The sequence below is a fragment of the Lactuca virosa genome, chromosome 7 (genome assembly GCF_052849685.1).
Source record: "Lactuca virosa cultivar CGN04683 chromosome 7, Lactuca_virosa_CGN04683_v6, whole genome shotgun sequence".
NCBI classification, from domain to species: domain Eukaryota; kingdom Viridiplantae; phylum Streptophyta; class Magnoliopsida; order Asterales; family Asteraceae; genus Lactuca; species Lactuca virosa.
In genome coordinates this window covers 215,213,888-215,236,300 of record NC_136432.1, presented here as the reverse complement: position 1 = coordinate 215,236,300, position 22,413 = coordinate 215,213,888, and positions in this window count along the sequence as shown.

Below are 22,413 nucleotides of genomic sequence, written 5' to 3'. Positions count from 1 at the left end.
ATGTGCTAGCTGTATTGTATGTTCTACCTCTGTCTAGCCTGTATGTTCTCTCTGTATGGTATTGTTTGTTATCTCTTTCTCTGTATGGTATTGTTTGTTATCTACTCTGTATGGTATTGTTTCATGTATGAACTGACTCTTTGTATGTTTCATTGTTCTAGTAATAAATTTAGTATCTTCCTAAACTACTCCTATAGTAGCTTACTAGTAATGTATGAACATGTTTGTATACCCTTGCTACCCAAAGGTATGGAGCTGAATGAAAGAAGGAACCTTTGTATCTATATACATATACATAATATATAACTAGGATTCAAACGACCTTCGGACAGATAACCCTAATACCCTAAGTCCACAACCAAACAAGGAACAGGAAGTAAGGTGAGCTATCAGTCCTAAGTCCTTTCAATCCTACTTATATAACTATATCTATATAGATACACATTTAACAGAATATAAGTTTAAAAGAGTTTAAGTAAAAGTATTTGACATGAAAAGGAGTTTGTAAAACAGTTTGAAGTAAAACAGTTTGGTAACACAGTTTGAAAAGTAAGAAATCCACTTGTTTGGTAGTTATTAATCACATGTGATTGATATAATAACTACAATAATTCAACTTGTATTCCCCCCCCCCCATAAAAGCATTTAAAATTTTAAAAGATTAATTAAGGGGTATGAACTCACCTGTAGTGAGTGGTTTGGATGAACTGATGATATAGGATTGTTAGGTGTCAAGTGAAGATTTGTACACACACAATGATCCTAGTTAACATATAATAACACATATATGTATCCAATTAGTCTTTAAACAACTAATTAACAAAGTTAAGACATCCTAGGGCATGAAAAACACCTTATATAAGTGTTATAAGTGCTAAGGATAGCATCTAAATGTTGTAGGACATTGCTATTGAGTTTAGGGTTCAAGGGAACCCTTTATATGAGTTTACGGTTTTGTGACCATCACTCATTGAGTTTACGGTCGTACACCCATGAGTTTACGGCCGTAAACTCATTCTTCTTTGACCATGTGTTGTTTTGAAGCTCTACAAGTCCTTAGAAGCATTTCCACTTGAAGTATAAGCCTATGGAAGTGATTAGGGCACCATTTCACTCCTAAATGGAGTTTACGGTCCTTGGACCATTTGCTTTTGGGTTTACGGCCGTAAACCCAAATGGTTTATGGTCTTTTGATGTTTTCATGTACTTAACTCATTTGGGAAGGGATCTATGCAAGTTTCCAAGGCTTAGAAGGGACTAGGGCACACTTTGGCACCCTTTTTAGGGTTTACGGTCCAAGGTGTTCTTAGACCGTAAACACCTTTGATCCTTGGTTTCCTTGATGTTTTCTTGATGTATAGAAGTGTAACAAGCCTTATTATACTCTAGGATAGAAGTACTTACAAGATAGAGGCTTGAAAAGGTGCTAAAAGTCCAAGAACACTAGTGTGTGTTCTTGGTGTTCTTGGTGAAACTTGAAGATCTAACCTTTTGGAATGATTTCACGGATGGAAGTGTGTTAAATCACTAGATTAAGTAATATATCAACTTAATAGGGCTAGAAACACTTACAAGTTGAAGATCTTGAAGAATTGTTGGATGATACTTGAGAGAGAATTGAGTTTGGATCTTGAATTTGTGAAAAATGGTAAATAATGACTAAGTGTCATATATATACCCCCAATTTAGGGTTTACGGCCGTAAACACCTTTGTTTAGGCCGTAAACTCCAAACTCTTGGAGCTTTGGGACTTTATTGTTGCACAATAAACCCTAGAGCATCCTCTCTCCTGGTATCTCCTGAAGTACTAATCTTAAAATACTCAAACTTATTCCAAAAAGCTTGAAAATTAGCAGAAACAGTTTTGACTCCTATTGAAGTGAATGGTTGTACAAAATAGAAATTTCAGGTTGTCACATCATCCCCCCGTTAGAAGGAATTTCGTCCCGAAATTAGAGTTTAAGCAAATAAGTAGTTACAAATAACTAAGTAAAAAGATGAGGATATTTCAGTTTCATCTGATCCTCTCGCTCCCAAGTGAATTCAGGTCCTCGCTTGGCGTTCCAGCGAACCTTCACTATCGGGACCAGTCGATGATCTCTAATGGTTCTTCCACGAAGTTGAGGCTCTCGTTGATCTCGATCTCGTCGAGTGGGATTACAAGAGTCTCGTCGGACAGACACTTTTTCAAGTTCGAGACGTGGAAAGTAGAATGTACGTTACTGAGTTCGCGTGGTAAGTTATGTTTGTAAGCTAAAGGGTCGATTCTTGCGAGAATCTCGAAAGGCCCTATGTACCTTGGATTTAGCTTTCCACGCTTTCCGAAGCGTATCAAGCCCTTCCAGGGTGAGACCTTCAATAGAACACGTTCGCCCACCTAGAATTCCAACGGTTTCCTTCGTTTATCAGCGTAGCTTTTCTGTCGGTCTCTAGAGGCTTTCAATCGTTCACGAATCTGAACGATCTTCTCTGTCGTTTCCCGAATGATCTCCGGACCTGTGAGAGTGCTTTCAGGAACTCGTCCTTTAGCTAACTAGGTATCACCCACCTCAGCCCAGCACAGAGGGGATCTGCACTTCCGGCCATAGAGGGCCTCGAATGGAGCAGCCTTTATGCTCGTGTGATAACTGTTGTTGTAGGAAAATTCGACAAGGGGTAAATGAGTATCCCATGCTTTCCCAAAGTCGATCACACAGGCTCGCAGCATATCTTCCAAGGTTTGGATAGTCCTCTCACTTTGCCCGTCTGTCTGTGGATGGTAGGTTGTACTCATGTCCAGCCTAGTTCCTAGGGAACTTTGTAACGACTGCCAGAACCTCGAAGTGAATCTACTATCTCTGTCCGAGATAATGGATATGGGAACACCGTGCAGTCGTAAAATCTCCCTAATGTAAGTTATTGTAAGCTTCTCCATCTTGTCTGTTTCCTTGATAGGCAGGAAGTGTGCGGACTTGGTCAATCGGTCGACGATGACCCATATGGTATCAAGTCCACCCGTTGTCTTGGGCAACTTGGTTATGAAATACATAGTGATCTGCTCCCACTTCCATTCCGGTATCTCTGGATGTTGTACTAGACCGGAGGGTTTCTGGTATTCAACCTTGACCTTTGCGCAAGTAAGGCATTTACTTACGAAGGTAGCAATCTCTGCTTTCATGTTAGGCCACCAGTATAGCTTTTTAAGATCCAGATGCATCTTATCTGAACCTGGGTGGACGGAATAACGAGTGTTGTGCGCCTCGTTCATGACCAAGTCTCTGAAACCACCAAGTTTCGAGGTCCAGATCCGATCCATGAGAAAATAAGCTCCGCCACCCTTAACGTCCAAGTTCTTATCCATCCCTCTTAGGGATTCACCCGCCACATTTTCAGGTTTCAAAGCGTCGAGCTAAGCCTCCTTAATTTGCGTGGACAAGTGTGAATGGATAGTCATAGTCAATGATTTGACTCTACGACCAGAATATTATTTCCGACTTAGGGCGTCAGCTACTACGTTGGCTTTACCCGGATGATAACGAATTTCGCATTCGTAATCACTGAGTAGCTCGACCCACCGTCGTTGTCTAATGTTGAGCTCTTTCTGGTCGAATATGTGTTGCAGGCTCTTGTGGTCTGTAAATATTGTGCTCTTTGTACCGTACAGGTAGTGTCTCCAGATCTTCAGAGCAAACACAACTGCTCCTAGTTCCAGATCGTGGGTAGTGTAGTTGACCTCATGTGTCTTCAGCTGTCTCGAGGCATAGGCAATGACCTTACCTCGCTGCATCAAAACACATCCGAGTCCTTGATTTGACGCATCGCAATAGACGGCGAAGTCTTCTATCCCTTCGGGGAGGGATAGTATTGGTGCGGTGCACAAGGCTCGCTTGAGCGTTTGGAACGCTCTCTCCTGCTTCTCTTCCCAGTCAAAGGCCACGCCTTTATGGGTCAGTGTTGTAAGAGGTTTCACAATGGGGGAGAAGTTCTGAATGAACCTGTGATAGCAGCCAGCGAGACCTAGAAATTGACAAATTTCTGTAGGCGTCTTCGGTGCTGACCAGTTCTCAACGGCTTTAATTTTGGAAGGGTTCACGTGTATTCCCTCTTCGCTAACCACGTGCCCGAAGAATTCGACTCGTCGGATCCAAAATTCGCATTTCGAGAACTTCGCATAGAGCTTCTCCGAATGAAGGGTTTCTAAGACTAATCGCAGATGTTGACTATGCTCCTCCTTACTACGAGAGTAGATAAGTATGCCATCGATGAAGACGATGATGAACTGATCCAAGTAAGGACGACACACCCTATTCATTAAGTCCATGAATACAACAGGTGCGTTTGTTAATCCGAACGGCATCACTACGAATTTGTAGTGCCCATAACGAGTTCGGAAGGCTGTCTTCGGAACATCCTCCCCTAGCACTCGTAGTTGGTGATATCCGGACCTTAAGTCGATTTTTGAAAAGAAGTTCGCCCCTTGAAGTTGGTCGAATAAATCGTCAATCCGAGGCAGAGGATAACGATTCTTGACGGTCAGTTTGTTGAGCTCCCTGTAGTCGATGCACATACGAAACGATTCGTCTTTCTTCTTGACGAACAAGACTGGAGCTCCCCAAGGTGAGAAGCTTGGTCTTATAAAGCCCTTGCTGAGCAGTTCGTTAAGTTCACAGGACAGTTCTTGCATCTCTGCAGGTGCTAGACGATAGGGCGATTTGGCTACGGGGGTAGCCCCTGGAACTAAGTCGATTCCGAACTCGACTTGTCGTTGCGGAGGTAATTCTGGGAGTTCTTCTGGAAAGATGTCGGGAAAGTCGCGTACCACTGGAATGTTCTGAATGTCTTTCGTTTCTTGGCTCACATCGACCACATGAGCAAGGAATGCGCGACATTCCTTTCGCAAGAGTTTCTGAGCTTGAATGCTCGAGATGATACGGAGGTTCGTGTCGGGTTTGTCGCCATATACTACTAGAGTTTCGCCAGACGACAGATTAAGGCGGACAGCCTTTTCATAACACATGATGTCGGCACGATGAAGACTCAACCAATCCATGCCGATGATGACGTCGAAACTTTTAATAGATACCGGCATGAGATCGATCGAAAATGAATGGCTATCTAAAGTTAGGGTACACCCTATGAATATACTATTAGTGTTCTCTGTCTTTCCATTAGCCATTTCTACAGTGAACGGTTCTTTGAGTGCTCGTGATTTTTGCTTAAGTAATTGAGCAAATCTTTGGTTCACGAAGCTCATCTCCACTCCACTATCAAATAGTATACATGCATATGAGTTGTCGAGGAGAAACATACCAGTGACCACTGTGGGGTCGGCAACCGCTTCCTCGTGGCCTATGGCCAGAACTCTTCCAACTCTACCAGAATTCCCTGCCTTTGGGAAGTCCCTCTTGTAGTGGCCCACGTTGCCACAATTGTAGCAAGCCTGGCCCACACCAGCGCCGAGGACTTGGTTGAGTGGTCTCGCCGGAGCTTTACAGAAACGGGCGGTGTGCCCCTTCCTGTTGCAGTTAGAGCACTGCATTTCCCGGCAGGCTCCTGTGTGGTGGAAGTTGCACTTGTTGCACTTGGGCAAACTTCCGGTGTATTGCCTTACTGGTGCAGCAGCGGCAGGTGTTATTGCAGCATGTACTGCCACGATCTGCTACTTTTTGGCAACCTTCTTCTTTTTCTTGTCATCCCAAAACTTCCGCTTGGAATCAGCGGTTCCGGCGGGTTCTGAGATGGCCAGGGTTGTTGTTGCGGTCGGGGTACGAACCCCATGGTCTATGAGCCGCTGTGTCAATCGCTTGGCACTATCAAATGTAGTGGGGTTTGAAGCCAAAACATTTCCTTGGAATGGAGGCACCAGCCCCCATATGTATCCTTCAATCTTCTTCCCCTCTGTATGAACCATGTTGGGACAGAGGGCCACCAGTTCACAGAACATGGCGGTGTAGGAGACTATGTTGGAGCCCGTCATGGTTAGGCTCCACATTTCTTCCTCTAGCTTTTGGATTTCGCCCCTCGGGCAGTACTCCTCAACCATTAGCTCTCTCAGAGCTTCCCAGCCCATAGTATTTGCCACTATAAGAGATAGTGACTTGACATGGCTATTCCACCATGTCAGGGCTTTTGACTCGAAGGTGCAAGCAGCAAACTTGACCTTGCTTCCCTCCGGGCATGAGCAGATCTCAAAGACCGACTCTGTCTTTTCGAACCATTGCGAGAGGGCAATGACTCCGCCAGTCCCCTTAAAGGACAATGGCTTGCAGTTTGTGAAGTCCTTGTAGGAGCACTCTCTGGAGCGCACAGGGATTTCACCATGAGTAGATAGGACAGGGGTTCCTCCTCCAGTGGAACCAGAAGAATGATATTGTGCCATGGCCGTAGCCACAGCCACAACTACAGCAGCATTCAGGGCTGCCGTGTCGAATTGAGGAGCAGGTGGTGTTGGTGCGAGAGGACCGCGTCTTGTTGATTTACGTGGAGGCATCTTTTAACTATAAGTTTAGAAAGATGAAGATATTGATAAGAATTTAATAGGAAGTAGATAAGAATGACTCATGGACTAACTCTCCATAGTCCAACAGCACAAATGGATAGCACGATTGAATAGTATGATTGAATGAAGATCTAGTACTAGCAGATGATAGCAATTGGATATTGATGTCCATAAGATTAGATATCTGTCAATAATACTGGAATTACAGACGTAATGAGTTCGGGAAAATTGACCTAGAAGTAGGTCTTACATCAACCAAGATGGAAAATTTTGACAGAATACTACCTAATCAAGACCTAACGGGTCTAAGATTTACAAAGATAGGAAATTAGACTAGCGTTTTTATACAAACTAGGTTATATCCAAAAGAGAAGTCGATAAGACTCTATCGGCGACTAGAACTACTAGAGTGAGTTCTTGAATCCGACAGAAGGCGTTCTATGTCTCTCACGCGCCTATCAGATCTTGCTTGCTGAGCTCGGAGTTCCCTGACTCCAGCTTGGGTTTCAGCAAGTTCCCTCTGTAGAACTGCATTGCGGACCTGAGTCCTTTCATGAGCAGACTCTAGTTGGCGAATGCGGACAGTGTTAAGGCCAGAGTTGGCGTCAATCTCCACTACTCAGTTGATAGCTGCTCGACCTTGCTCGGTGTTCCGAGCAATCCTACGGACCATTATGGGTAGGACCCTGTCAGCTGAACCTCCTTCAGTGAGGTTGTAGAAGTTTCTGTCTCCATTGTAGGGTATGGGTTGACCCTGTTCCTGACTCCATCTATTCAAGTTTGTGGCCCACAGAGGAGTGGGTCCTTGAAATGCTAGACGAGGGTTCAGGTTTGGGTCATGAGCAGCTGGGGGTAGGTTGTTGACTTCAGGCTCTAAGTCAGAACCATCAGTAAAGCCTTCAGCATCGTGATCATCCAAAGGGATTGGGTGATCATCTTCTGGCTCTTCTCCAAGCCATCCAGCATTGCCGTGGTTGGGAAAGTATGGGTCTCCGGGAAAATGGAATCCAGCCATTATATCTACGCGAGAAAAGGGATAAGGAAATAATCAATAGACGAACTAACTAGATAATTATAAGATGATCTTTATCAGTTACTCCAACATTTGCGTAGTGCATACCAGTCATAGGTAACCTAGACAGGATAGACCTTCGAATAAGTGACCCTAACTCTAAGCCCACAACCAAACAAGGAACAGGAAGTAGAGAAAATATCACAGATTCTAAGTCTATGCCATCCTAGTTACCTATAACCTTAATGTATCCACCCCGTAACTATTGACATACCAATAAAGACCTTTTTAGTTCTCATATAAGTAATTAATAGACACACAAAATACTCCTATAGTATTTTAAGTTTATGCTCTGTTCTACTGATCTTGTTGTAGAAGTATTGGTAAGTTTTTAGACTTGTTGCAACCTCACAACCACACTTAGGCACATGCTAATCACTCCTCGGATAATGTAGTTGATCAGGCTACATCTTCCCAGGGTTGACCATATGTCTCTAAGTCTACTTGTGCTGTCCAACAATCGTAATACTTTTGTTCTGTCCTAGTGACACTGATTTTAGTATGAATGCAGGTATGTATACTTTGTTAAATATTTTATTATTTAAAAGTATAAACTCTTTATCAGAGTATTTTAATCCCGCTGTGTTTATAGTTTGTATATCTTTTATGGGTTGATACACTCGATTCACTATAAACAATGCTCTGATACCAATCAGTCACACCCCAAAACGGGAACGGCGGAAATGTTCGGGGGTGGAGAACGTCATGTTCAGTATCACAACAATGCAAAGTAGTAAACATGCAACAACATCATCCATTGCATTAATAATATAATTTCATACAAGTGTGTTCTATCAAGTTATATAGACACCAAAAATATACATCAAAAATAAAAGATGAGTCTTGAACGAGCTCCATCTTCTCAGAACCTGGCACCGGTAATACAAGTTATTTTGAAAGAGTTTATCAGCTTTAAAGCTAGTGAGATCATAAGTATATTAGTGTCTGTGTTTGTATGAAAGCATTTGTAAGATGTTTGTAATGTATAAGTTTTGTAAAAGTTTATATTTGTTTGAACTCTCCTAGAAAACCCTATGTTTCCTACTAAAAGTAGCCTTCTACCAAGGCATCTAGTATCTCTGTGTGTGTCTCTTGTAAGAGTGTGTATTTTCCTAAATCTGACTATCATTAACCAAAAATATAGTTCTTACATTATTGTTTATTGTGTGAATATCACAAAGTAAATGTAAAGGGAAAATAAAATAGTACTGTAGTGTTGTATTAAGTAACTACTGATGTACTAACTACTTTAAACTAATTGTTATTTAAAGTACCATGTGATCGGCCTATATCCTGCTACCGACTCTATAGTAAAACGACGATGTAAGATGTTGTAAGAAATGACGTTTGGCACCCGTAGACTTACAAGTCCCACTGTAGCGAGCAGCAAGGTGTAGGATAGTCAATCCAGTATAGATCTATACACAAACTCATACGCTCCCCATTTAAGGAGATTCTGGATACAAAAACGGTCATGGCAGGTAGTGCCATGCCCCGTTAGGTGGCTCACATAACTGTAATAATGTATATGTAATGAATGTGCTAGCTGTATTGTATGTTCTACCTCTGTCTAGCCTGTATGTTCTCTCTGTATGGTATTGTTTGTTATCTCTTTCTCTGTATGGTATTGTTTGTTATCTACTCTGTATGGTATTGTTTCATGTATGAAGTGACTCTTTGTATGTTTCATTGTTATAGTAATAAATTTAGTATCTTCCTAAACTACTCCTATAGTAGCTTACTAGTAATGTATGAACATGTTTGTATACCCTTGCTACCCAAAGGTATGGAGCTAAATGAAAGAAGGAACCTTTGTATCTATATACATATACATAATATATAACTAGGATTCAAACGACCTTCGGACAGATAACCCTAATACCCTAAGTCCACAACCAAACTAGGAACAGGAAGTAAGGTGAGCTATCAGTCCTAAGTCCTTTCAATCCTACTTATATAACTATATCTATATAGATACACATTTAACAGAATATAAGTTTAAAAGAGTTTAAGTAAAAGTATTTGACATGAAAAGGAGTTTGTAAAACAGTTTGAAGTAAAACAGTTTGGTAACACAGTTTGAAAAGTAAGAAATCCACTTGTTTGGTAGTTATTAATCACATGTGATTGATATAATAACTACAATAATTCAACTTGTATTCCCCCCCCCCATAAAAGCATTTAAAAATTTAAAAGGTTAATTAAGGGGTATGAACTCACCTGTAGTGAGTGGTTTGGATGAACTGATGATATAGGATTGTTAGGTGTCAAGTGAAGACTTGTACACACACAATGATCCTAGTTAACATATAATAACACATATATGTATCCAATTAGTCTTTAAACAACTAATTAACAAAGTTAAGACATCCTAGGGCATGAAAAACACCTTATATAAGTGTTATAAGTGCTAAGGATTGCATCTAAATGTTGTAGGACATTGCTATTGAGTTTAGGGTTCAAGGGAACCCTTTATATGAGTTTACGGTTTTGTGACCATAACTCATTGAGTTTACAGTCGTAAACCCATGAGTTTACGTCCATAAACTCATTCTTCTTTGACCATGTGTTGTTTTGAAGCTCTACAAGTCCTTAGAAGCATTTCCACTTGAAGTATAAGCCTATGGAAGTGATTAGGGCACCATTTCACTCCTAAATGGAGTTTACGGTCCTTGGACCATTTGCCTTTGGTTTTACGGCCGTAAACCCAAATGGTTTATGGTCTTTTGATGTTTTCATGTACTTAACTCATTAGGGAAGGGATCTATGCAAGTTTCCAAGGCTTAGAAGGGACTAGGGCACACTTTGGCACCCTTTTTAGGGTTTACGGTCCAAGGTGTTCTTGGACCGTAAACACCTTTGATCCTTGGTTTCCTTGGTGTTTTCTTGATGTATAGAAGTGTAAAAAGCCTTATTATACTCTAGGATAGAAGTACTTACAAGATAGAGGCTTGAAAAGGTGCTAAAAGTCCAAGAACACTAGTGTGTGTTCTTGGTGTTCTTGGTGAAACTTGAAGATCTAACCTTTTGGAATGATTTCACGGATGGAAGTGTGTTAAATCACTAGATTAAGTAATATATCAACTTAATAGGGCCAGAAACACTTACAAGTTGAAGATCTTGAAGAATTGTTGGATGATACTTGAGAGAGAATTGAGTTTGGATCTTGAATTTGTGAAAAATGGTAAATAATGACTAAGTGTCATATATATACCCCCAATTTAGGGTTTACGGCCGTAAACACCTTTGTTTAGGCCGTAAAATCCAAACTCTTGGAGCTTTGGGACTTTATTGTTGCACAATAAACCCTAGAGCATCCTCTCTCCTGGTATCTCCTGAAGTACTAATCTTAAAATACTCAAACTTATTCCAAAAAGCTTGAAAATTAGCAGAAACAGTTTTGACTCCTATTGAAGTGAATGGTTGTACAGAATAGAAATTTCAGGTTGTCACAGACTTAGTTAAAAGATCGATTAGTACCCAAATAGTGTCGTACCCACTAGGTGTCTTAGGTAATTTTGTGATGAAATCCATATCAATTTGCTCCCATTTCCACTCAGGTATTTTTGGTTGTTGTTGTACACCTGAGGGTTTTTGGTACTCTGCCTTGACCTTAGCACATGTCAAGCATTGTTCACATAGGTGGCGATTTCTGCCATTAGGTTTGGCGTACATCTTGTCAGATCCTAGGTGAACTAAATACCTTGTCTTGTGAGCTTCGTCCAAGACTAAACTTCTGATATCACCGAAATTTGGTACCCAAATTTGGTCCATGAAACACAGCGTTCCATCATCCTTGGACTCTAATTTCTTCTCTATTATTCGGAGACATTCCTCTACCTTATTTTCTTCTATAAAAGCCTCCATGTGACATCCCATTTTCACGTCCCTTTTAAAACTTTTTGTTTATGCTTATTTAAAACATTTTTTATTGCAGAATTGGTCCCAAAATATCCTTGACATGATATAAAATAAAAATTAAGGCATTTCAGAAGATTTTATATTTTAAAATCCTAGGATGTCATAATTGATACAAGAAACATAAGCATAAACGGAGAGTTACAAAGTCTCAATATACTAACGATCAACATATCTCAGCAGATAATTACATTATCTATTAGTATCTTTGTATTGCTACCTGTGATACAAGGAAACTGAGTGGGTCAGGTTGGAAAACCTTGTGAGAACATAGAATTTTCAACCCATAATATTATAATCTTTAATTATATAATCTTCAACATCTAAAAAACCCAGTTACCCCATTCCTATTATTCACACTTCCTAATCCTAGAATGATGACCTCAAGATATCTTTTCTAAATGATCTTTGACAGTAGTCATCTATATTTCCCTAAACGATTAGGGTGTGACAATACTTTACACATAGCACGGCAGTACAATTACTACTTTTGGGTAAGCACGACAGTACACTAGTACTTTGGACAAACACGACAATATAGTAGTACTTTTGATAAACACAGAAAGTCATGTCTTATTTGTTTCGCATCTATCTCACTTAACCTATCACTCACATGGCCCTATCACGACCTCTCATTTATCATTTCACACGGCCCTTTACTACCCAGTCATATTATTAACTAAATAATAACTATATAATGTTGCACATATATATTAAACACAACAAGATAGCGCACATAGCATTTAAGCATTTACAATACTTGTATTTATGTGTAAGTTGAAAGTAACTATGCACTCACATGTTAAGGTGATGACATGGAAATCGAACATCGCTTCGCTCTAGCGCTTAGTTTTTTCCTTTCATGTGACCTAGTATAATTATAACTAAGTCTTAGTCTAATATTCCTTATGTCTAATGATAGTATAGATTCCTTAATAATGCCAATGTCTACTGATCTATAGTTGATAAGGGACAACCACAAAGGATCATTTTGAAGGTAGGGTTCGTTTGGTATACAAAGTATACTGTTTGGAAATCCCACTTTAAAGACCTTACTAAATCCAGTCTAGACATCATCCCCGTAAGTAGATCAATCAGTAATATGAAGTTGGATTTAATGATAAATCTTATTTATAAATTCATAACAATGGCTATGAATTTAAATATAGATTACACTAGAATAATATAGAGTGTAATTTAACTTACAGAGATTCCCTAGACAAAAGTCCGGAAATTGCACTAACAGAGCTTCTACTCAAAGGCTAATACTTTTCAGGCACTCAAGGGTCACAGGGCTTCACCGGTATACTAGAAACTAAGGAAATTTGGATCTAATGCAGAGAGACCTTGAGGGATTGAGTAATAGGGGTGGCATATGAGAAGCATATAGGGAGGTGGGTATTTATAGCCGAAAAAAGATATACGCACCGCAAACTCTATCGGGGTACGCCGCGCAAATGGTCGGGGTGCTGACGTGTCGTTCTTTGAGTGGTGCCACCTGTCGAGATTTGGGTGGATGTTAGATTTGTGTCGCGTATCTTTGTGTGTGGGCGATTGTGTGCATATTTTCTGTTTTCTTAAGACAATCATAACTTGCTCATATGAGCTCCGTTTTCAACGAGTTTTATATCCACGCATATCTATCGACAATATCTACAACTTTAAATTAGACATTGTTGGCATTTGACTTTATTTTTAAAGTTATATTTTTAATAGACTTGGACTGTTAAAGTACGTTAAAAATTCATAACTTTATCGTACGATATCCGTTCTCGACTGTCTTTATATCGACGAATAGGTATTGATGAGACCTTCAATGCTTATTTAAACTGTTTTTCCTAACAATCGACCGATTTTAATTTCGGGTTCTAAGTCGTATATTGCTACGCTGAAATATTAGAAAAATCATAACTTCCTCTCACGAAGTCAGATTTGGACGTTCTTTATATGCATGCTCTCGGTTTTATGAATGCTATGTATTTTGTTTAGATAAGTCAGGCTAATAGGTAATCTATCAAAAATCCACCTTTTACGATACGTAGATCTGTGTCGGTTTAATCATGAAACTTCGAAGAAGCATTACTTCTTCATACGAAGTCGGATTTCAGCATTCTTTATATGTTCGTAATCCTTGTCACACATATTATAACTTTTGTTAATATTATTTATCCTAAATAATCTTTTATCCAAAAGTCATTTTTAATGCTTATAATGATTAGCTCGAATATGCGGGTGTTACAGTTATCTCCCCTTAGCATCATTACGTCCCAGAATCATCAGAAATACAGGGCTAGATGATGATCCTACGAGTAACTTTTCCATCCTAAGTAATAATCATACAAGATGAGGTCTTTACCTCTACTACCGTAATACACCGAATGGTCATACCTTTATGATGCATTAGCTAGAATCAGGTCTCTTTATCTCAGCCTCTATCATGGAGGATTCCTTCCGTCATGTTCTAATGTGGTACAACTACATTATTATAGGTAGCGTTTCTAGCTACTGACTACATAGTCTTAATGATGATTGCGATACTTCTGTCGATTGCTTTAATTGTCCTTCCCTTCGATATCTTGACTAAAGTCGGATGCTACATCGAGCTTGGTTCCCTAAACCAAATAACTCATTTCATAGTTTTTATCTTAGTCTGACTCGGTTTTCTATGACCACTAGGTTCGGAATATCATTCATCTTTTTAGTCATTACTGAAACGATGGTAACGACGGACATAAACAAATATGAATTCAATTACTAATGATGTGGTAACCTTGTGACTCATCCAAATTCAAATACGGATAATGTGCTTCTGGTACAACGGGGCCATACTACCTTCTATACCTATTCATGCTTATCCCAAGAATTGTCTTGCAGCCCCAAGTTACTATTTCCCTAAAGATCACAAAAGATATTTTAACACATAAAGATGTGTCCAAGTAATCATATACAACAATTTCCTAGACTCGGATACGATTTCTTCCATGTGTATCCTCGACCCCAATTCTACTTCCTAACCTTTGGTATAAATTCTTTCTCGTGTAGTGTGTTGCCTACAAGGAACACTATACCATAATTTATTCTTAACCAATCCATTGTGTTGAAATCATAATTTCTTCGTGTCACACAGCAATGTAAAACAACTAGAAATTTTATGACTTTCGAAAATGATTACAACATTTATTCATACATTATGACTCTTACATCAGACTACATACTATAATACTATTTATATGGGACTACTACTTCATGATTTAAAAATCCGGTAACCGGCCTCCTTCACTTGGTCTCCTCAAGTGTTTTCTGTTCCATTCTCCGCTGCATCCAGGATCATGTGGAATGCTCATGCCTTTGGTTTTCGAGGCACATCCTGCTTCGCAGCTTCCTTCTTCTTTGGGCAGCACTTCATGACATGCCCTTTTTCCCTACACTCAAAACACACCCTTCCATCATACTTGCACTCATCAGAACAGTGACCAGGTCTTCCGCACCTATAGCATGTCACTTCTCTTTTACATTTCCCAACATGCTTCTTTTTGCATTTATTGCACCAGACTGCTTCATTATTACCCCCAAACCTCTTGTCGTTAGGGTTAGACCTTGAGATTTTACTTTTCTTATGGGAATTTGGGAGTCCTTCGTGTTTACTTTTCTCTCCAACTTCAATTTTGTCGGCAGCTCTCCTCTTGATCATATTCTCCATGGACTTTGCAACCCTGGATAACAACTTCCAAAGTTGGAGCCTAATTTACTGGCACACAATATTCCCATGGAAGTCCCTTAGCATACCTATCGATCTTTGAGAGTTCATCATGGACGATATGCAAGGAGAATTCCATCTTGTCTGTAAAGGCATTAGTATACTCATCGATGGACATGTCGCCTTTCTCTAACGTCAGGAATTGGTTCTCCAGTTCTAGTATGTTCTGAACAGAACAATACTTTCTCTGGAAATGTACTAGGAATTATGCCCATGTCACTCGCAATGGATCATTAGGGCTTATTGTCTTTTCTAATGTGTTCCACCAAGGAACAACTGACCCCTTAAACTACCTCACCGCGTAGATGGTCTGCAACTTTCCTTTGCACTTGCACGTTGTGAAGGCTAGCTCCATTTCTGAAATCCTTATACTTGCAGTAACCTATGGGTTCATCAATTTTTTGGATCTTTGAGTCTTTCAGAAGAGGGAGTAGTCCTTGATGGTTTTCTAAGTCATCATTTCCTGCTTGGACCGTCGTTGGATGAGAGGGGACTAGTCCGTTGTTAAATTGATCAACAATTATTCATTCGTTACTCATTGGCGCTCTGCATCTAGCATTCGCTAGCCCTTGAGTCCGGAGATCCATAAACTCATGTCATTGTTGATCGAGCATATCTTGCGTCATTGCTCAAGCATCTTTAATGGTGAGCTAAGCAACTCCTACTCTGACGTTCTGAGGTATTAGAACTCCTTCATTATTGATAAATCTACCTCTTCTCATGATCCTCATATTGTTCTACGCACCATAATAGGCATTCAGCGTACCGAGAGGCGAGTTTATTATGTTTAGGAAGATTTTAGTTATGTTTTCAACTCATACGTCCTCCTTATCTCTCCAAAAAATTCCATGTCAGTTCAATTATTTATACTTTTAGAATCTCGAACACAAAAACTTCTAGATGCGGTCGGGAACATACCATAGATCTATTCAAGCTAGGCAGGTATACTAAAGCATGATATAATATAAGTTATTTCATACATAATATCAATTTAGGCATTTATCCTAAAGTATTTTAGTGCTTGTGTTAATTTAGGTAAACTACCTAAATATAATAGACACATACCTCACAATCATAGCTTAGCATTATAAGTTTAAGTCTAGAAACCCTAAAAATCTTATTTTTCTTAAAGTAATGCTCTGATACCAACTGTGACATCCCCATTTTCATGGCCTTTTTAAAACTTTTTGTTATGCCTATTTAAAACATTTGTTATAGCATAATTGGTCCCAAAATATCCTTGACATGATATAATATCAAAATCAAGACATTTCAGAAGATTTTATATTTTAAAAGCTTGGGATTTCGTAACTGATAAAAGAAACATAAGAATCAACGGAGACTTACAAAGTCTCAATATACAAACGGTCTATATCTCCTTGAATCTCTCAGCAGATAATTACATTATCTATTAGTATCTTCGTATCGCTACCTGTGATACAAGGAAACTGATTGGGTCAGGTTGGAAAACCAGGTGAGCACATAGGGTTTTCAACCCACAATATTATAATCTTCAACATTTAAATAACCCATTAACCCATTCCCAATATTCTCACTTCCTAATCCTTGAATGATGACCTCGAGAGATATTTTCTAAAGGATCTTTGACAGTAGTCATATATATTTCCCTAGACTATTAGGCACGATGGTGTGTCAATACTTTAGACATAGCACGACGGTACATTTAGTACTTTTGGGTGGCCACGACAGTACAATAGTACTTTGGACAGGAACGGCAGTACAGTAGTACTTTGGATAAATACGGCAAGTCATGGATTATTTGTTTCGCACAACTCTCACTTAACCTGCACGACCACTATCTCACACGGCCCTATCACATCCTCTCGTTTATTATTTCACACGGCCCTTTACTACCCTTTCATATTATTAAGTACCATAAAATATATATAGTTTAATTAAATAATAACTATATCATGTTGCATAAACATAACAAGACATCGCACATAACGTTTAAGCATTGAGAATACTTGTACCTATGTGTAAGTTGAAAGTAACTATCCACTCACCATTTAAAGTGATGACTTGAAAATCGAACAACGCTTCGCTCTACGCTCTAGCACTTAGTTTTTTTCCATTTTGAAATCCGACTTTAAACACCTCACTAAATCCAGCCTAGACATCATCCTCGTAAGTAGATCAATCAGTAATATAACATTGGATTTACTGACAAATTTTATTTATAAATTCATAACGACTATGAATTTAAATATAAATTACATTAAAATAATATAGAGTGTAATTTAACGTACAAAGATTTCCATGACAAAAGTCCGAAAATTTCACTGACAGAGCTTCTATTCGAAGGCTACTACTTTTCGGGCACTCAGGGGTCGCAGGGCTTCATAGGTATACTAGAAACTAAGAAAATTTGTGTGACAAACCTGAGAAATTCTGTTACTAGTCACCATTAGGAAATAATAGAAAAATAAATGTAATAGAAAGTATTGTAATATTCGATTTTTAAGATAATAAGAATCAGATATGTTGTTACATTTATTTGCTAAAAATCGTCCATTAGGCTCTAAAAATTAGCGATCAAAAAGGTGTGACGTTTTCCGAGTCAGTTAACATACTCGGATAGTACTTGTTAACGTGGTCTCAAGGATATAAGATTCGTAAAAATCCGACTCCAAAGGAGAGAGTTATGGATTTTATAAAAATAGAAATCAACCACGTGGTTAAAATTAATTACGTCAAAATGGTATTTTTGAGATTGGTTCAGTTTTGACTAAAAGTGCAAAAAGGAGTTTCGTAGTACTCCTCGAGATATAAACTTTAGGTAAAAGTTTGTCGAAAACGGGATCCATATGAGTAATTTATGATTTTTATAAAATCATTAATTCTTACCTCCGTTGGGCTAGAAAATGAAAGTCAAAACCAGCCAAAACAACCGAAAGGAAAGTTGTAGTGCTCGTTGAGATCGTCACATAGATATAGAGAGGGTCTAGATTGGAGCACACACGAGGAAGTTATGATTTTTGAAAAATCATTACTTGCGTGTCAAGTGCGCGCCTCCACACCCCGCGCACCTAACACCGGATTCAGACAGATTGCGAGTAACGTGGCTGAGTAGGGAGGTGACACGCGACAACTTCCTGTGGAGCCACGGTATTCGAGTGCACGCCGCGCATAGGAAATGCATGATGCGAACCCCCGAAACTTGACTATAAATAGAAGGTTGTGTCCTTCAGTTTCATCATACCTTCAATCACTTCTCTCTTTCTCTCTGATCTGTGTGCTACCTTGTGGAGCGGTCCCCGGAGTTCCGAGCTCGTCTCTACCCTACATCAACGGTTTCAAACTCTACGGTGAGTTCACGACTCTCATTTTACCGTTTTAAATGTTTTTCATGGGGAAATACATGCTTATCAAATGGTTTTATAAAAATATTTATTTTATAAATGTCAAATCATTTTATAATAAGCTAGATGCCTTAGGATAGTATAATTGTAGATGTTATGCCTAGTTTTAATCTATGATCTTATGTCCAAAGGTTCTAATGCCTAATAATCTAGGAGTAGGTGTTACCTAGATGTTATAATGGCCAAAATCCCTAGGAAACCTTAGTACCTAGGAGTTATACTAGACAAGATTTAGGATATGCACAGTACTTAGTTGTTATTATACCCAAATATCTTGTTAAAATAATCATAATTATGGTATATATATATATATATATATATATATATTCGACGATTTATATATATCAGATAATTATGAGATCATAAATATAATTATCAAATACACATATATAAAAACTATATATATATATATATATATATATATATATATATATATATATATATATATATATATATATATGGGTAATTATGGTAAGATAAAAGATTAAAAGATAAAAGATAAAAGCTTAGGGTTAATGCGTTAGTGATTAAATTCGGCATATCCCCAATACCTACAATCGTTAGTCTTGCGAGAGCTAGGAAGTTATGTATAGATATATATGGGGCCATGACAACCCCACATGTGATTGCTAGATACAATCCCGACAGGATATCTTCCATATAAGTTACTATTTGACGTCTGATGAAGCGTCGTGATTTTGGGTACATTTACGGTCATATCGTCGATTATAGGGGCTCACGATAATACATTAAAATTTTCCTTAGAGTTTAGATTACCATTAGGGACGCCTGGTATGGTAATTAAAATACGTTAGGATCGTTAGATATCCTAAAAAGATAGTAAATTAGGATTAATAAAAGATACCCTAATTAAAATACGCTAGTATCGTTAAATCTCCTAAAAAGATAGAAAGCTAGGTTAATAGTTAAGAAAGGTTGTCTCAAAGAAAAGGATTCTTAAAAAGATTAAAAAATAAAAACTCGTGCACTCACCAACATTATGTTGACTTTCAAAATACATGTATTCTCAGGAAGATGAGTGTCTCACGAGTAAGAAGGAGGTATGCATGGGAGCTGTTAAAGTTTAGTATTGTTTGTTTTAGGAGTTTGTGTTTGTCTCAAAAACAATGTAATCCTTCAAAAATCAATAATAAATATATGTTTTAAATATACCTTTGTGTTTGATTGTACCTTTTTCCGAGATCCAATTCTCCCTACGTCGCACTGCCCGGTGTTTCCGCCAACCACTGGGCAGGGCGTGACAAATTGGTATCAGAGCCTCAGGTTATAAAGAAAAAGTAATTCCTTAGGAAATACGACTATAGCCTAGGGCATAAAAATCTGAATTAGTAAAACCTAATAAAAGTATTATTAATAATCACTGTACGGATAAACTACTCTTGGTGAGGTGTCTAGAATGGAAAAACATGTCAATAGGGTTGCTGGATTTCAGAACAGCTATATGCCAAAATGGTCCTGCCCTTCGAATTTTCCTAATTGGCCGATCCTTGTAGTTTAACAGTTCACAAAGATAGGATTAAATAAAATACTCCAACCAAACAATAATCAGATAAATAGTTGTGTAAATTCTTATAAATACACCCTTGTATCAAAAATATTATCCATTCATATCAAAACTTAAGATTTTTGGTCAAAAACAAATCCTAGGTTTAGTTAGTACTGCGGCTAAGCCACAACTAGACCTAGAATGTGTAAATAAGTTTTATTATGGTCCTACCGACGCATGCTCAAACCAGGATGTCGTAGTTGACAATCTAAACGCTTAAGAATTTATGGATCTATAGTTATTACGCCTAGTTAAGAATTCGGATCAGTAGCACTAATCGACTTCCCCGAGGACTAGAGCCGTATAGAGTGATACGCCGAGAGAACATAAGGATTTACGTTGTAGAGTTCTTAGGATCGAGTCTGACTTACTACTTGGAGAGTTCCGTTCATAGCTCAAGGATGATGATCTAGGCAGCGCTTTCCCGACATACCCTTAGGAGAAAATCACAGTAGATCCAGTACTATCTACTATATACCTATAATTCTATGATTATACATATTACGATTTTACTCATATCTCTCATAAACATCTAACCCTTTTGGATGTCTTATGCAGGGCGGTCGGAGCAGGCGTGATCATCAGGAGCTCATCCATGGAAGATATTTGGGATTGGTTTCCTCATCCTTCCCTAGAGGGAGATTAGGTGGTGTTGCACTCCCCAGTGATGGAGGAGGCAGAGTACGATTCATGGATGCCAAGGCCACCTACCCCCACTGATATGGAGTTTATCGAGGACGAGGAGCCCTATGAGGACGACGAGCCATTGGAGATAGATTCGCACGACGAGTAGGCAGGAGGAGATCCAGGTGCCAACTGACCATATCCGGACTCGTCATCCCACGGTGATGTACATCCCGAGACTCAGGATGAGGACACTCTTGAGTCAGAGCCATCATCAGAGTCTCCAGCCTCAGACCAGCATTCTAGTATGTATGCCTCAGGACCCCGGGTGATCTACACCCCCAGAAATTCCATTCCTATTCCATCCCGAAAGAGAGCAGCCTCACCCCCATCATCCCCAAATCCATCCAAGAAACCTTGCCCTATCCATAAATGGATGCCCCAAGTAGACGAGTGGATCCAGGAGAACAACATTGGCCACTACGATATTGGAGAGTCGTCCCAGGCTCCGACACGCAACCTTATCCCTAAGGATCCTACAAATCGAGCAATTTCAGTGTTAGTTATGCATGTGGCATGACATGAGGTTCGCATACATCAGTCGGAGGAGGATCGCGACTCGTTGTGGAGGGAGGTTAGGATGTTGACCGACACCGTCAGAGGATTAGAGGAGAGAAGGGATTTTGATGAAATGAGGATCATCCACGCATATGATCATATAGAGAATACCCATTCTCTAGTGCATCATCAGCAGATCGAGATTGAGAGTCTCGGTCAGCACATGAGAGAGGCGGAGTTGAGATTGTTGGTGTCAGAGATAGGATCAGCCACTTTGGAGGCGGATCGGGTACCTCCAGCAGTAGTTAGCTCATATAGTGATTTGGTTGGTAGTTTACTTAAGGTTGTAGTAGATAGTTCTAGCCTTGGGTAGCTAGGAAGTATGATATTTTTAGGTTTGTGGGAGGGAATAGCAGTGTAGCCGATATAGGAATCCGCTACTTCTTTTGTGTAGAATAGATCCTATTCCTACTCAAACCACACTTGTATACACTCTTTTGGTTATGATTAACTTATGTAAAAAGTTTATGAAAATATATGAAAGTTTGTATGATCTAAATATTGTGTGTTATTTGTTTGTTTTGATTGCTTTAAATAAGTTAACCCTTCTAACTTATCAAGATAAAATAACAGCTAACTCGTACCTTAAATTTAGAATCATGTCTCGCAATAGACGTAACCCAGGAACAACTAAAAGAAATCTCGAGCCAATGAGCTCAGTTGCGATTGAGGCATTGATCGCCCAACGTGTAGCTGATGCCATATCGAGTCTAGAAACCCCTAGGAATGTAGGACCGGGAGGAAATGGAGGCAAGAGTTCGCAAGGAGATAATCGAGTTCCCACTAGAGTCTATTCATATAAGGATTTTATGAACTATAAGCCAAAACCCTTCTATGGAAATGAGGGCGTTGTTGGGCCGACTAGGTGGATAGAGAAGATGGAATCGGTCTTTGAGATTAGTTTCTGCCCTGAGGACTATAAAGTCAAGTTCGCCTCCTACACCCTTGCAGATGCAGCCTTGAGCTGGTGGAACAGTTACACCAAGACCATGGGCA